Source organism: Amphibalanus amphitrite, unplaced genomic scaffold (genome assembly GCF_019059575.1).
Source record: "Amphibalanus amphitrite isolate SeventyFive unplaced genomic scaffold, NRLGWU_Aamphi_draft 000018F_arrow, whole genome shotgun sequence".
Classification (NCBI taxonomy): Eukaryota; Metazoa; Arthropoda; class Thecostraca; order Balanomorpha; family Balanidae; genus Amphibalanus; species Amphibalanus amphitrite.
This window is the reverse complement of record NW_024881514.1, coordinates 1,722,846-1,737,877: the sequence shown is the minus strand read 5'-3', so window position 1 is coordinate 1,737,877 and position 15,032 is coordinate 1,722,846. Positions and strand designations below refer to the sequence as shown.

At 44.2% G+C, this 15,032-nt stretch overlaps 1 protein-coding gene across 1 annotated transcript in view; it reads left to right on the top strand.

Annotated features, from left to right (window-relative positions):
• Nucleotides 1-7,877: 7,877 nt before the first annotated feature.
• LOC122388892 (adenosine deaminase-like) overlaps nt 7,878-15,032 on the top strand; it is a 90,527-nt gene continuing 83,372 nt past the window's right edge. The window contains exon 1 of the mRNA XM_043380394.1: nt 7,878-7,925. The gene's annotated coding sequence lies outside the window, so the exon portion shown is untranslated. The remainder of the gene's footprint in view (nt 7,926-15,032) is intronic.

Genomic DNA, 15,032 nt, shown 5'->3' with positions numbered 1-15,032 from the left:
GCATGCCTCTTGATCTAGGGGTCTCGGGTTCGCAGCCGGTCGTCCACAGAAACTATTGGCCGGTTGTAGGTTTGTAGGTTAGGTTTGGTTTGGACTGGTTTGGTTGGAAAAGAGCATCTCCGGGTATAGCGCCTTTCCTTGGTTGCAAAAACGAAACACGCCCGGCGAGGCAATCACGTGAACCCCAGTCGGACACGATTTGGTAGCCGAGTCATCTGACGAAAAACTAAACTGGCTTCAAGTTTTTCATACACCTATGCATAAACTAAACTGACCAAAGTTTGAGCCAGGATTGAGGATATGAGATATCCGATACCCCAGTCTGCATATTAGCAAGAAGTGATATAACTTTGGCATCATTAGATTCAGTGTTCCATGGTGTGTCTCAAAACGCCCATCATTTGGCTTCAAATAAAGTGCAAAGTGCTGAAAATTTAGGTTGAAGAAGATGCTGTCTGACCACAGAATCTGGTAGCATCACGTGAACTGCTTAGAGTTTATTATCCATAATTTAAGACGTAGTTAGGTACTCATATTCTACTTTAAACAACATTTATAATTAATTGTAAAGTTCTAATAATTTCTGTTAGGCAGAAACATTGCAAAATACAAAACTTAGGGTGAGACTAAATGCTTACTTCGAAATCTAAGCTGCGTTGCGGCATTGGCGGTTATGTGCGGCGTGTATGCCGCATGATTAGTAAGCGGCGACCACTAAATTAAAAATTCAATAGCTTTGACCTGTTTTCAATGGATAACACTGCATACCAAAAATGTCCATCGCTCTCGTCATAGGATATTTAGATTTAAATAACTAACTTATCTACATCATTGTTTTGAACCAAATTAATACTCAGCCGCGAACGTATAAGGTATAACCCCTTGCCGTTTCGCTCCTGATCAAGCTAGAGCTTCGCGGAAAAAACGAGCGTGTTGCCCGTGACGAGAGAAAGCCGATGATACCCAATTCTAAGGTCCTAGGTCATCGGTTGACCTTCCAGGTCAGGTCAATGACCCAAAAGGCGGGAAAATTGGGACCTGTTAGAACGTCGTAGTGTGGCTGCTATGGGGTTTTTCGGGGTGCTGATCACGAATATCATGCTAGTTTTGATCACAGATGATGTCTTCATTCATTTAGGCCAGGTCGGGTTAGGTCAGGTCAGGTCAACCAGTAGAGGTCCTGCCAGGTATTTGTAGTAGGTGTCAACCGCCTCTGACAGCCTCGTAACATGTTACGAAGGCACCAAAACTACTTTGTAAACGTTCATGTGGTTGCTTAACCCGCGCACCGACGGGGGGGGGCGGATATCCGCCCCCCCCCCTGAGGTTTTTCGCGGATAGCGGAAAAACCGCGGCGCGTAGCGCCGCGAAATTTGGTATGACTATTCCCTCATCAATTTTACCCATGGTGTGCAAGTTTGAACCTCCTACCTTTTAAGGTCAGGTCACCAGGTCACTTTGAATGACCCAACCTCAATTCACTTTTTTGCAACTTTGTCACCGTGCCAGAGCTACAGTAGATGTCGGAGGCCTTTGAAAGTCGCAGGATGTTATAAGGTCATTAGTAACTACAATTTGTATATCTCGGAATTTTGATATCGGTGACCTAAGGTCAGGTCAATTTCGCGACCTCCCCATTATAAGTCAATGGGGGAAAAATCAACTCCCTATTTTTACCACTAAAACGGGTCGGAATGGCCCCATATACCATACATGACTTCATATACGATCAACCTTCACTACCTTGAGGTCTGTTTTGCTGTTGAGCAGCTGTGAGGTCATGTGACGTCATCAAAGGTCACCAAAGGTGTTTGGCCAATAACTCCGTACAGGAACAAGATACAGCCGCGTGGATGGTCTCATTGTGTTCAGCTCGTCAAGACGCATCGAATGATATACATGATGACCTCGAGGTCACGTGACCTGAGGTCAACCTTTGACCTTGACCTTTCGAGGTCAACATATATATCATTCGATGCGGATTGACGAGAGGATCACGATGATGCCCTTAGTTTGCTCCTATCTTGACTAATTCGAAAGTTATTCGAGAAAAACTCTCTCCATATCTAGCGCCGCCATTTTGCATTTTTCGACCCCTGTGACGTCATCTTTGACCTGACCTGAAAATGACCTTAGTAAAAATTGTAGATCTTGACCGTGCGTATCCGATGCCGTTTACCGCTTGTCGCTATCTTGCTTCGTTCTCGAGATCTCAGGGGGGGGCGGTTATCCGCCCCCCCCCCCCGTCGGAACTAAGTTGGCGCAGACCCCCGTCGGTGCGCGGGTTAATTCGAATTCAGCTCGAAAAAAACTGACCTAGAAACATGTCAAACTCGAAAAAGTGAACCGAGGTCACCAAAGGTCAATGACCTGACCTGACCTTCAGGTGACCTTGACACCCACCCTAATGCATGGGGGCAACATCATATCACATGTTTGAACGCTTGAAACCACGAAAAGACTGCAAACGCGCTGCTAATGCGAGCCGACATACGCTGAATCGCGGTTCCGGCCAAACATGGTCTCGAAAAGTAGGTCACAGGTCAAAGGTCATTTGGGTCAGGGTCATGAAATTTTCAGGATGGGTTTTAAATTGATCAATGCGAGGGTACTGAAAGTTTCGTCGCGATCAGCCGCTTTTTAAGCGAGTTATTCGCGAAAAACCTTAGGGGGTTGCATCAACCCCCCCCCCCCTGTGCGGGCGAGGTCATGTTTTGATAGCAAGACTGAAACAGACTTTTTTGGGTAGCCAGGAAATCGCATGCCAGAGCCTATTCAAATTCTTTTAAGTTTTATCGGCCTTTATATGCACCAGTCGCATACAGACCCGGGATTTAGCATACGATTTCCAGACAATCGAAAGACTGTTTGGAGACAACAAAGGAAGGAATGAGTGAGTTAAGTTGAAAGTATTAATTTGGTTCAAAATGATGATGTAGATAACCTAGTTATTTAAAGCTGAATATCTTATGACGAGAGCGGTTGGCATTTTTGGTATGCAGTGTTATTCATTGAGAACCGGTCGGAGCGTTTGAGTCTTTAATTTAGTGGTCGCCGCTTACTAATCATGCGGCATACACGCCGCACATAACCGCCAATGCCGCAACGTAGCTTAGATTTCGAAGTAAGCATTTAGTCAAGATACCTATAAGAAACAGGTAGGTCCGATGTTTTGAGTTGGTTTGAGTAAAGCCCCCGTGACGTCATTATCATTTTTTATGTGGAGAATTCCGCCTACAAATAAAATATCCCACATACGAAAATTCGTATTATGTAATGAAAAATTACAATCTTTCAATTTCATCACGAAAACTATATAATTTATTTTAAAAAATTAGAACCCTTCAAGCGTTTGTCCCAACCCCCCGCTACACCTTTGGTCACGTGACTACGGTGGTGATCTTCGCTTTTTGCAATGTTGTGACCTAAACGGGGGACCATCAAAGCGTCCAAAACCGCAGCATCCAAAGTACGCAACATCCAAAACCGCAGCGTCCAAAGTACGCAACGTCCAAAATACGTCCAAAATCGGGTATATAGGGAGCATTCACAACGTCCAAAACCGAAACATCCAAAACCGCAACATCCAAAGTACGCAACATCCAAAGTACGCAACATCCAAAGTACTCAACATCCAAAGTACGCAACATCCAAAGTACGCAACATCCAAAGTACGCAACATCCAAAGTACGCAACATCCAAACCCGTTTGGTTAGGTTAGGTTAGGCTAGGTTAGGTTAGGTTAGGTTTCCTTATCCCGGTAGGCATAAATCAGTAGGTTAGGTTAGGTTAGGTTAGGTTAGGTTAGGTTAGGTTAGGTTAGGTTAGGTTGGGTTTCCTTATCCCCGGTAGGCGAAAATCAGTAGGTTAGGTTAGGTTAGGTTGGGTTAGGGATAGGCAAAAATCAGTAGGTTAGGTTAGGTTCGGTTAGGTTAGGTTAGGTTAGGTTAGGTTGGTTTTGGATGTTGCGTGCCTTGGATATGTCGTGGTCTTGGATGTTGTGGTTTTGGAGGTTACGTACTTTGGATGTTGCGTCTTTGGATGTTGCGTTTTTTGGATGATACGTTTTTGGAAGTTGCGGTTTTGGATGTTTCGGTTTTGGACTTTGTGAATGCCCCCTATAAACCCGATTTTGGACGTATTTTGGACGTTGCGTACTTTGGACGCTGCGGTTTTGGATGTTGCGTACTTTGGGTGCTGCGGTCTTGGACGCTTTGATACGGACCCGACCTAAACGGAAGTAATAAATGTTGAAGATGTATTATTTATGTTGTTTGAAGCAGCAATCGTGTAACTAGATTTTGAAATTATCAATAAACTGCTGTAAAGAGAACACGTGATGCTACCAGATCATGCACACGACAGCATCTTCTTGAACTTCGATTTCGAGTACTTGTACCTTCTTTGAGGCCTAATAATGGACGTTTACAGATATAAAATGAAACACTGAATCTAATGACGCCAAGATTTAATCTTTTTTGCACTTCCAGACTGAGATATCCTGGCATGAACTTTGGCCAATTTGTGTGTAAAGCCTATGGTGAAGGGAAAACTTCACGCCCAGCTGACGTCACAGACCTCGGCTACCAAATCGTGTCCGGTGGGGGTCGCATTTAGTCCCACCCCAAAACTTATCACAATAGTCACGTGGGTCTTGAGAAATGTAACCATAAATGTAACCGATGCGTCAGATTTATGACTTGGGCGGTGCTTGGGCGTCACTCAAAACATCTGACCTACCTGTTTCTTAGTATCTTGAACCAATCACGTGTTTTGGTGTTTCTCACGTGTTTCTTTCAGTCTGCTACGACGCGCGGTGTCGCTGTTGATGCGCGCTACACTGTCTGGAAGGGTTATTTGGCCCATCGGTCATCAGGGATATAACCGGTGTAACCAAGATGCCTGGTAGGTAGGTATATCTGAGATATGTGTTGGTGTGGTTCGTAAAATGGGAAACGAATGGTACTTTATCTAGCTCTTTAGGTTGATTAAAGGGACCATCCCACCTTAACATTAGTTTTGAGTTGAGATAGCCAAGTTTGCGGCCAGGCTCAGAAACCACCATTTATCCTGGTCGCAACCCCCGCAGCTTTATGGTGTTCAAGAAATTTCTTCCCTTTACTTGCAGGGTGGGACCAGCTTAGTCCCTATCTCTTAACCATTAGCGGTTTGTTGATGACGTCAGCAGTCATTTCAACGCCCGCCATTCCTTGAACCCGAGTTTTGCTGACCTTGAGCTCCCTTTTTTATCAACGTGAAATCCGTCGTCGGCGCTGAGAAAGCCTATTGCTTTTCATTTTAATTTGAATATTAGAAGATACCCACCACTGGAACTTGGACTGATATTATACCAAGGCCGAAGATGATCAAGCTGCCTGCTATATCTGGAGCTTGGTGTTCAACTTCAACATGGAATGAAAAACAAAATATCAAAGCAAACTGGATATGGTACTGCAAGTTTAAGTCCAAAGAAATTTGAAGAGCTGACAATTGACATTAATTCTTTTCCCGCAAGGTTTCCATAGGAGATCACACCATGACGAAATATTTTTGATGTTAACAGTTGAAAGGGGATTGATCTTCCAGTTTTGACGAAAGACGCTGCTGACTGTCTTTGGAAAAGGATGTCGGCATGAGGTGCAATTGTGCTTGTGATGTGGTTATAACTGGTCTTTTCACAGTGTTAAATTAAATGTGCCATTGCAGCCAAGTGTGTTATCATGTAAGGTAAAATCAAAACTACAATGTTGGTTTTACGAGCATTGAGAAGGCTGGTAGGTAACACCTGCCTGTGCTCGTAAATCATGCTGACAAAGTATTCTAAATTAATTTTATCATACACTTTTGTTGTCCAGAATGGTTGCACTATTGTTTGGTATCATATTATTCCATGTACATATGGTAGTGTTAAGTCCGACCAACATGTTACCAGATTTGAAGCTGTTACGTTACCTAAGTACCTACCTGTTTTTTTACTGGCGTGGTGAATGTCACCTGGATTTTGTTTTGAGGTGCAGACCTAGTAACTCTGACTACATGGGTTTGAAGCTATTATCTATTCTGTTTTTACTGGCCTGGTGAATGGCGACTGATGTTGTCCGTGGATGGCACTGAAACAAATTTTGAGTGTCAACTGCCATGTACAGTGTTTTAATACAATGCTGAGGACTGAAAGTTGTCTTGTTTAGAGTGGTGAAAGTTCAGGATATGCCAGCCACCATGGTGGGTCAGAGTTAATGTGTTGCAGTCAGTTTGGCTTCGGCAAGCACACGGATGGGCATTGGGCATACGCATCAAGACCTGCTCTGCCATACTTTCAGCCAATTTTACCTAGGCAAGTCTTCTTTTTTTCTGCCAAAAGCTATGACATTGTGAATTTCAGTGCTGTGGCCTGTGTCATGTGTGTAGCTTTCAGGAAAGCAATTCTAAATAAAGCTCTGATAAAGTGCATGAAATCAGCAATGCAGCCCTCTATTACATTTTCTACAACATCTTACTTGTTCCTTGCATGGAGAGAAAAATGCAATGTTATGAATTCGTTTATTCACATAATTTGACAAGCATGCAGTTACCTGCTACTATCACTGCACAAAACAGAGCAGAAAACATCAGTTGATCAAACACAAGACAAAACAGAAGTTTACAACATAGGCCTGCCGAACCTGCTTCCTCCCACCACAGTTGATGCCATTTCCTAGCCTGGCTTGATGTGAGCACTGAATAGCTGCTTTGTCTAATTACAGCTCACTACCATTCAACTTAAACTACTCTCTTTAAAGTAAGAGTGAGAGCGTTCAGTGTTCATAGCAGCTCGACAGACGACAGACAACAAACATCTTGACAAACCAACCAGTATTTGATTTGGCTAATGATTTATGTGCCTGTTGTATCATGGCCAAACTACTTTAACAGCAATAATCCCTGTTTCATCTTGATCTTGCTTTTAATTCCATTTGAACTCAGATCTTGAAACAATCATGTGAAGTGATATCAGATACTGGCTTCTGTTTCTCTTGAAAGCAAGTTAAAACAACAATGATAAACTAAGGCAGGAGATGTGAGTTGTGGCAGTAGATTTTTGATTCAACATATGTCAACCTTATATTGCTTGAGACCTCTGTGACAGACAAACAAATATTTATAGTTTTTTGATAGTTTGGATTCTTGGCTTGATTTAGCAGATCAGCTGTGAACCTTGACTTTGAAATCACATAAATGTCATGGTACACGAACGAGTCCTCGCATGACATTTCTTCGTCCGCATTTCTTCGTCTACAAATCTTCGTCGGTGCATTTATTTGTCCATCAATGCTTACTCTTGCATATATTTGCGTTGAAGAAGAAATGCGAGCCGATTTTCATATACCCTGATGCGAGACAAAGTAATGCGATACGAATAAATGCCCTGACGAAGATTTGCAGACGAAGAATTGCGATACGAAAAAATGCCATAAGAAGAATTGTCCTGGAATCCTTTGTTGGCCATCATATATTGACCTTGATAAGATAAACGCATCATTCGCGCAATATTTGTCGCACTTTGATACCAAATTATTGCTTCCAAATGCCGACGTAAATAAAACCTTTATGTGACGTCATAGAAACAGCGTAGTTCCCAAAAAGTAAACAAAAATAAAAGTCTTATATCTCGAAAACGGTTGAATATTTTCCGGTAAAATTTGGTAGATGTTCATTTTCGCTCTTTGTGATTCACGCTACATCACTTTTATGCCAATTCATTAACTTTTTTGAAGGTGGGAGGGTCCCTTTAATCACTAATGTCCGATTGCAAACTGGTCCTTGACCTCACAATGATTCTGATTTTTGATTGTTCCTTTGACAGATTGTTGCTTTTCCGAATAATTTCATGAATTGAAGGGAGAAAAGGACACAGTGAATCCTGGGTGGAATGGCACCATTCAAAGGTGAGGCTGTAGGCTTTTGTTTCTTGGCCATAATCTGTCAAAAGATTTTACATTGTATCTGATCTGGGCCCTGTTTCACCGGTGATAGCAGCAAGCTGCTATCACGTTTCGCGAGCTGACGTCATGTCGTGACGCCATACTGTTGTCGTAATGGGTAGTTCCGGCGCACGATTGCCGCGACCTTGGCGGCGGCATTAAGTGATGTATGAGCCTAAAAGTAAGAGTTTACGCAGTCATGATAGTATATATATTTTTGATATATATTTTTTCAATATGATGTATTTGAAAGAAGTTGGGTTTAGGAAAAATTTGGACATTAACTTCGAACATTTAGCTGATGACGTAAAACAATATTGCGGCAATCGTGCGCCAGAATTGTCCCTTACGTCAGCAGTATGACGTCATCACATTACGTCAGCTCGCGCAATTTGATAGCAGCGTGCTGCTATCACCGGTGAAACAGGGCCCTGGTCTCCAATAACGTTCAGCTGTGTCAAGCTTGTTTCACATGTTCAAGTTTGAGATCATAAATTGTTGGGTTCGTGTGAAACCTGTCGGTATCAGCGGCGTCACTGGCTCTCACCTGGTTCTCTCACCTGGTAGGGTTCTCCTTGCCTAGCAGCCATAAGGATATGGTAGTAGACATGATGGGAACCCATGATCAAAGGACACGCCAGTTCACCAACAAACATTGCCCGTCGTCTGTCGCTGTGGTTTAACTGGATTTGATGTGTCCACTGGTAACATGTCTGTGTAGAACAATCACTGATTTCCTGATAATAAATGCTTTAACAAGTCGTTGAAGTGAGTTGAGTGAGTTGGAACTCACTCAGCAAACTTGTACAGGTCATCATGTATCGCTCGAGACAATGCAGTTTTGAAGGTGCTCAGGCTTCCTGCGGCTACTACATTATCAGGCAGTCCGTTCCAGAGGGCTACGCTTCTGTGTGAAAAACATCGCTTGCGCACATCTGAGACCGCTCGTGTTACATGGATTTTGAAGCGATGCCCTCTAGTGCCACTATGAGGAGGCCGAGTGAACATATCCTCAGGCTTAATACAGCTAAGATCATGGAATATTTTCCAATATTGGATTAGATCAGCTCTCAAGAGCCTACCTTGCACTGAGTACAAGTTCAGTTCACTCAGCCTCTCTCCATAGGACAATCCCTCGAGACCTCTGATATTCCTAGTCCACATGCGCTGTACCCGTTCAAGTTTCCTGAGATCCTCTTTGTACCCGGTGTTCCATAAACATGACGCATATTCTATCAACGGTCTGACATGTGTTGTAAGCAAAAACATCATAAATTCAGGTGTTCGGCACACAGTTGACTTTAAGAAGCTCTGACAAAGTCCAAATGCTTTGTGCGAAACAGAAGATACATGTTCATGAAATTTGAGCCTGTCGTCTACCAGCAAGCCTAGGTCGCCATGAGCCTTGCGGGTCGGTAAAGGGCTGCCATCCAAAAAGTACTCTGGAGGAGCCTGCTCTCTAGAATTACGAGTGAAGCGCAACACAGCACATTTGTCTCTGTTTAAAGTCAACCCCCAAGACTCGGATGTACGGTGCAGTGTGCAAATATCTGTTTGAATGGATTGAGCAGCACCAGGACAAGCATCTGACATAGGTGGATTAACACATGCATATAGCTTCAAGTCATCAGCGAAGATCTTATAACTAGAAGTTAAATTCGAGCCGATATGGTTTATATATATAAGAAATAACAATGGACCAAGCACAGAACCTTGAGGGACCCCGCTTTCAACTGGTCTGTAGCTACTGAGCTGACCTTTTACAGCAACCTGCATTTCCCGTCCTTCCAAGAAACTGGCGATCCACTTTAAGAGTTTCCCATCAATACCAATAGATTTCAGCTTGTCAAGCAGGATTTTATGACAGACTTTGTCAAAGGCCTTACTGTAGTCAAACAAGATGAGGTCCACTGTCTTCCCTGAGTCAACCAATCTGTAGATTTCCTCATATACCAGTAGCAATTGCTCAACCGTTGATCTTCCCCGTCTAAAACCAAACTGGTGGTGGGACAATATGTTGTGTTCACTCAGGTAGTCCATCAGATGATCAGCAATCAAGTGCTCGAGAGTTTTACAGCATATAGGAGTAAGACTCACAGGTCTATAGTTAAGGGGGACAAATCTGTGACCTTTCTTGAAAATGGGTATTACCACTGACCTTTTCCATGCCTTGGGAACCAAACCCTCGCCCAAGGAGCGCTTGAAGATTACGCTCAGAGGGCGGGCTAGCTGTTTAGCACAATTTTTCAACACCAGAGGGTGAATACCATCAGGCCCCATGGCAGTACTAGAATCAAGTGATAACAGCCTTGCTTCAACACCTTCAACAGACACATTTACAGGGTCAATGTGTTCATCATGTACCTGATGTGGCTCTTGACGTGTTGGGACAACTTTGCAAAACACGGATGAAAAGGACGAGGCTAAACATTCGGCCATGGCTAATGGGTCAGAGCAGAGCTCTCCACTTGGGAGCCTAAGAGGGCCCACCGATGAAGGATTAGATTTTTTACTGCTAATGTATGAATGGAGGAGCTTAGGGTTTTCCTTGAACCTGTCAATGAGGCCATTCTCATACTGCGCACGTGACTTGACTTCAAAACACCTCAAATCCTTATTAATAGTAGCAAATGATGAAAAGGCCTCCATTGCTGCTGAAGACTTGCGCCCACTGCACAGTCTCGCCCTTTTATATTTTGCCCACGCCTTTTGTTTAACTCTGATCAGGCTGGGAGGCGGAATTGTTCGCCATGGTGGCTTGTCTTTTGCTTGTACTTTCTTACGAGGAATGCATTCTTTGATACTGGTTTGGACGATACTTGCAAACTTATCAAAAGAACTACAAGCATTTAGATGAGTAAGTTCAAACCTCCAGTCAACCTCAGAAAACATGGCATACACTTTCTTGATTGGCATCAAGGTTTAAGGTAAGGTCGTGTTTATTCTGGTGTTATAATATGGCAGCACCAATACCTAAGATGGCATGCATATGATGCTACCAGTACCAACTGAATTAGAGAATGAATTCAAATTAGAAAAATGAAAACAAAATGTTAAGAAATATGTAACTTGTCCTTACCTAATACCTTATCTTACCTACAACCTACAACCTACAGCATACAGCCTAAAACCTAAAACCCACAACTTAAAACCTGCCACCTAAAACCTACAACCTAAAACCTGCAGTAAAAGAAATGAAGAAAGTGACTACCAATGCTGCCGTATTCAAGCTGCTACAGTAAACATAACCTTGGTAAATGAGCCTTGGTGCCAATGGAGAAGGTGTAAGCCATTACCAGTCTTGAGCCTGTCCACACTCCATAGTGTGGTAAATCAGAAACAATGCCTGATCCTGATGCTAGGCTTTTATCAGCAACATCTGAAACACAAGGCACGGAGTGTAAGACACACATACGACATTCACCCCCTGTCAAAAAGAACATAACTTCTCCCTAGCAAATGCATAAAATGCAAATGAACCAAAGCGAATGATCCTAAAGCAACGCAACGCGCAGCATCGCATACCTCACACATCACGCATCATAGTCGTCCATCCACCGTGGCTTCCTTTTAACTCGCGTCGACCTACGCAGATCAGTATTCTCAGTTTGAACACTGGTTGCCTCTTGCCTCATAGCCCCATTGCGATCCAGTGCGGGCTTGGGCCCACCACAGCCTGCTCAGCCTCAAGGCCCATCTCTGAGGCTGAGCCTCAGAGATGGCCATATTCAAACACCAGAATAAACACAAACCTGGCTTTGAGCAGATCCACAGCTTCCACATATGTAGTGGCTGGTTTGATGAGCTTGTAGCATGGACAAGACATGAACGCACGCAGGAGGGTCAGCTTGTCTGCATTGGGAGAGGAATTCAGGGAATCAAAGAAGTCGTTGAACTTGGCAATCCACATGTCCCATTCGTCTTCAGCTGATGGAGACTTTGGGTCGATATTGAGCTCCGAAGGCTTCAAGTACTTGTCCATGATGATCCGTCTCTCGATATGTTGACTCTTGACTCTTCTCGATATGTTGCTAATAAAATTGTGGTAATTCAGAAACAATGCCTGATGCTAGGCTTTTATTAGCAACATCTGAAACACAAGGCACGGAGTGTAAGACACACATACGACACATAGATGGATAATTTTGCTGGACTGCAGGTGCTCCAGCCAACACCAGCTATGCTTTGGGGTCACAAGATACAGTGACTGACAACAAGGTCCTGCTGGGCAGCAGATTTGAGATGCCCAAGCACCAACAATGTCATACTTTTTGCTGGTTAGGTAATATGTCTGTCTACCTCATGAATGTGCTTCCTGCTTCAGGGTGGGGGTGGGGTGGAGGAATGCTGTCAGGTATTGGAGTATCCTTGTACCTAGAGATAAGGCTGCACTGTGTTTGGTAATATGGCCAAGTTCTGGGGATTCCATGTTGATTTTTAATCATACCCATCGAGCTCTTGCACATTTTGATGCATAGCAAGTAGCAACTAGCACACCATCTGACTGAACCTTGTTTTATTGTACACTCACCTACTAAGTGATGTTCGCCCCCCGACGGCCCAGCGTTTGACTGGAGCGGTAGACTGCGCCGCCTCACACCCAGGTTCAGCGGTACAGTATACCCCTCTGGCCTCACGCTCGGCACAGACGCGTTGGGCTGGGTCAGGGACGCGCCGCACTGCGCTGGCCGCCTTACCACTCATTACGGAGCGAGCGAAGTCTTACGTAGAATAACGGACATTTCTGAGTATGAGCGGCCGGCCGGCCGTGGTCACGCTTTTGCGATGCTTATATCTCAGCAACCACTTGACCGATTTACATGCGGTAATTTTTGTAGGGTAGTTTCATTCCTTCTACCAAGTATTGGACTATTTCCGATGCATGTGGGTGACCCCTTATGCACGTGGCACGGCACGTGCAAGACGAAGAGGTGTCAGTTTTGTAACAATTGCAATATCTCGGTAACTACTGGGCCGATTGCGCTGAAACTTGGCATGTAGGTAGGCACCCACAAGGCAATGCCTTTGCATGTGCCACAGTTGGGGTGCTGCTGCACGTGCGCACGTGCAGGGGTCGATTCCAGATCTCGAGAACGGCTGGACCGATTGCGCTCAAATTTGGTACGCGGTTAGGGACCGGTTAGCAGGGTGCCGTGCAAAAGTCAGTTGGGGCCCATTTTGCATGTCCGCACGTGCAGGGTGCCGCTTCCAGATCTCGAGAACGGCTGGGCCGATTGTGCTCAAATTTGGCACATCGCTAGAGACCGGTTAGTAGGGTGCTGTGCACAAGTCAGTTGGAGATACCCCTCGCGATTTCGCACGTGCAAGGCCCACCCTCTCGCTCGCTCCGTTAGTCGCCCCAAAAGGCGTTATGCTGGTTTTATTTTTATAGGTGGAATGCGTTGGCGGTTGAACCAGCACGGCTCGTCGGAAAGTCATTTCATCCACCAAAGAAACGAAATATACCGTTCGAAAGCTGACGGTGAGCCGATTCCAAAACAGTATTTTATATAGAAATCGTTCGATGGCCTTTTTAAGAAATTGCGTTTTTGTAAAATCGTAAAAATCTTTTATTTTATTCAACGAGCTGTCCAGGACAATCTTTAAATCATAGTCATGTTTTTTTTTCGATTACCAGTGAAAGCTGAATGCCAAAAGAACAATATGTAGCGAAAAAGTATTCTGAAATATTAAGATGTGTCTCTCACAGCCGGCAACAAGGCGCAATCACACAACTCAGTGTCACGACGGATCAAAGTAAGCCACACAAAGGCGTCAAATGACCCTTATCGACGCGCAGACCCGGCGCTCTCAGCTGTCTGACGGGCCACAGAAGAGACGTTCGGCTGTCGCCCTACTAAACAGACGTCATTTTTGTTAGTTTAACAATTCAAGTCGGTACTTAAGCTGTTCAGGATACCTGAGAGGAAGCTTCATTGCTCTGTCATTTTCACATCATGTATGAATTTGCATTTGTTTTTGTCTACTTTGCTCAACTCAGCTATGCCCATACAAGAAGAGTTGGCCGCGCTGAGCTGTCAGAGGCTGTATCGGCTTCAACTGGTCAGAAGTGGGGGTAGTGCCCGGCGGGGCGGGGTAACCTTCGACCGGTCACAGGGCCAAACAGTTGTCACTGGTACAACCTCTGACAGTGAAACCCCGCTAACTTTCCCCGCGCGGGCATTGAGCGCAGCGGGACGGAACAAAACCTGTATAAGAAAATGTAAGTTAAAGCATGTTGTAAGTCAATCTAGCAGAAGAATGAACTTTCTTCACCGGTATCCTGAAAAACTTTGATAGTGATATGGATCGTTAAACAAACAAATATGACACTTGTTTAGTAGGACGAGACTCGAACGTATTCCGTGGCCGGTCAGGCGGACCTAGCGCACAGTGATGCAAATGGGGTTGACGAGTGGCTATAAATACCTACCAAAAAAGTCAAGTTTACCAAACCGAGTAAATCACTATATGGCTAACCAAATAAATGTCGCATCTGAATCACATAGTTTCATGTTTTTGTCAAAACCGGCCTCGTGTATGATTGTCAGAAGTCGTGACATTTTTTTATGTCGTAAAATGACTGTCAGATACTTTAAAGTTCAAACGCCGCTAGCGTGCGTTCATTTATTACAAACTGCAAAAATTATGCATTACAATGATTCCTAAGGCCTGCTGCTTCTCATGCGGGGTCACAAAATGCCGCATCTGTTTTGGTTTGGCGGTCATCGAATCATTTGTCATCATGTTGCAATCGCAGTTTTTTACTAAAAAATATTTTCTTTCGTTTCACCTACAGCAGTCTACACAGTGTGTGCCCGTTAGTGCACCATACCATAGCATTCCCTAACCATTTCTAAGTCACACCGTGAAAGAATTAAGGCGCTAGCACAGGGCAGACCGACGCTATTGAAGTTTTTGTCCGTTGCGGTCGGGTTTCGCAGTCGGGGCGGATTGCTTTCACCGCGGATTGCAATTTCGACAGACGTTTAACTTTGACCTGCTATAAGTGGGTCAAATATTGACCTTAACTCAAAAGTAATATGCTCACTCGCGAGATCTTGTCAAGAG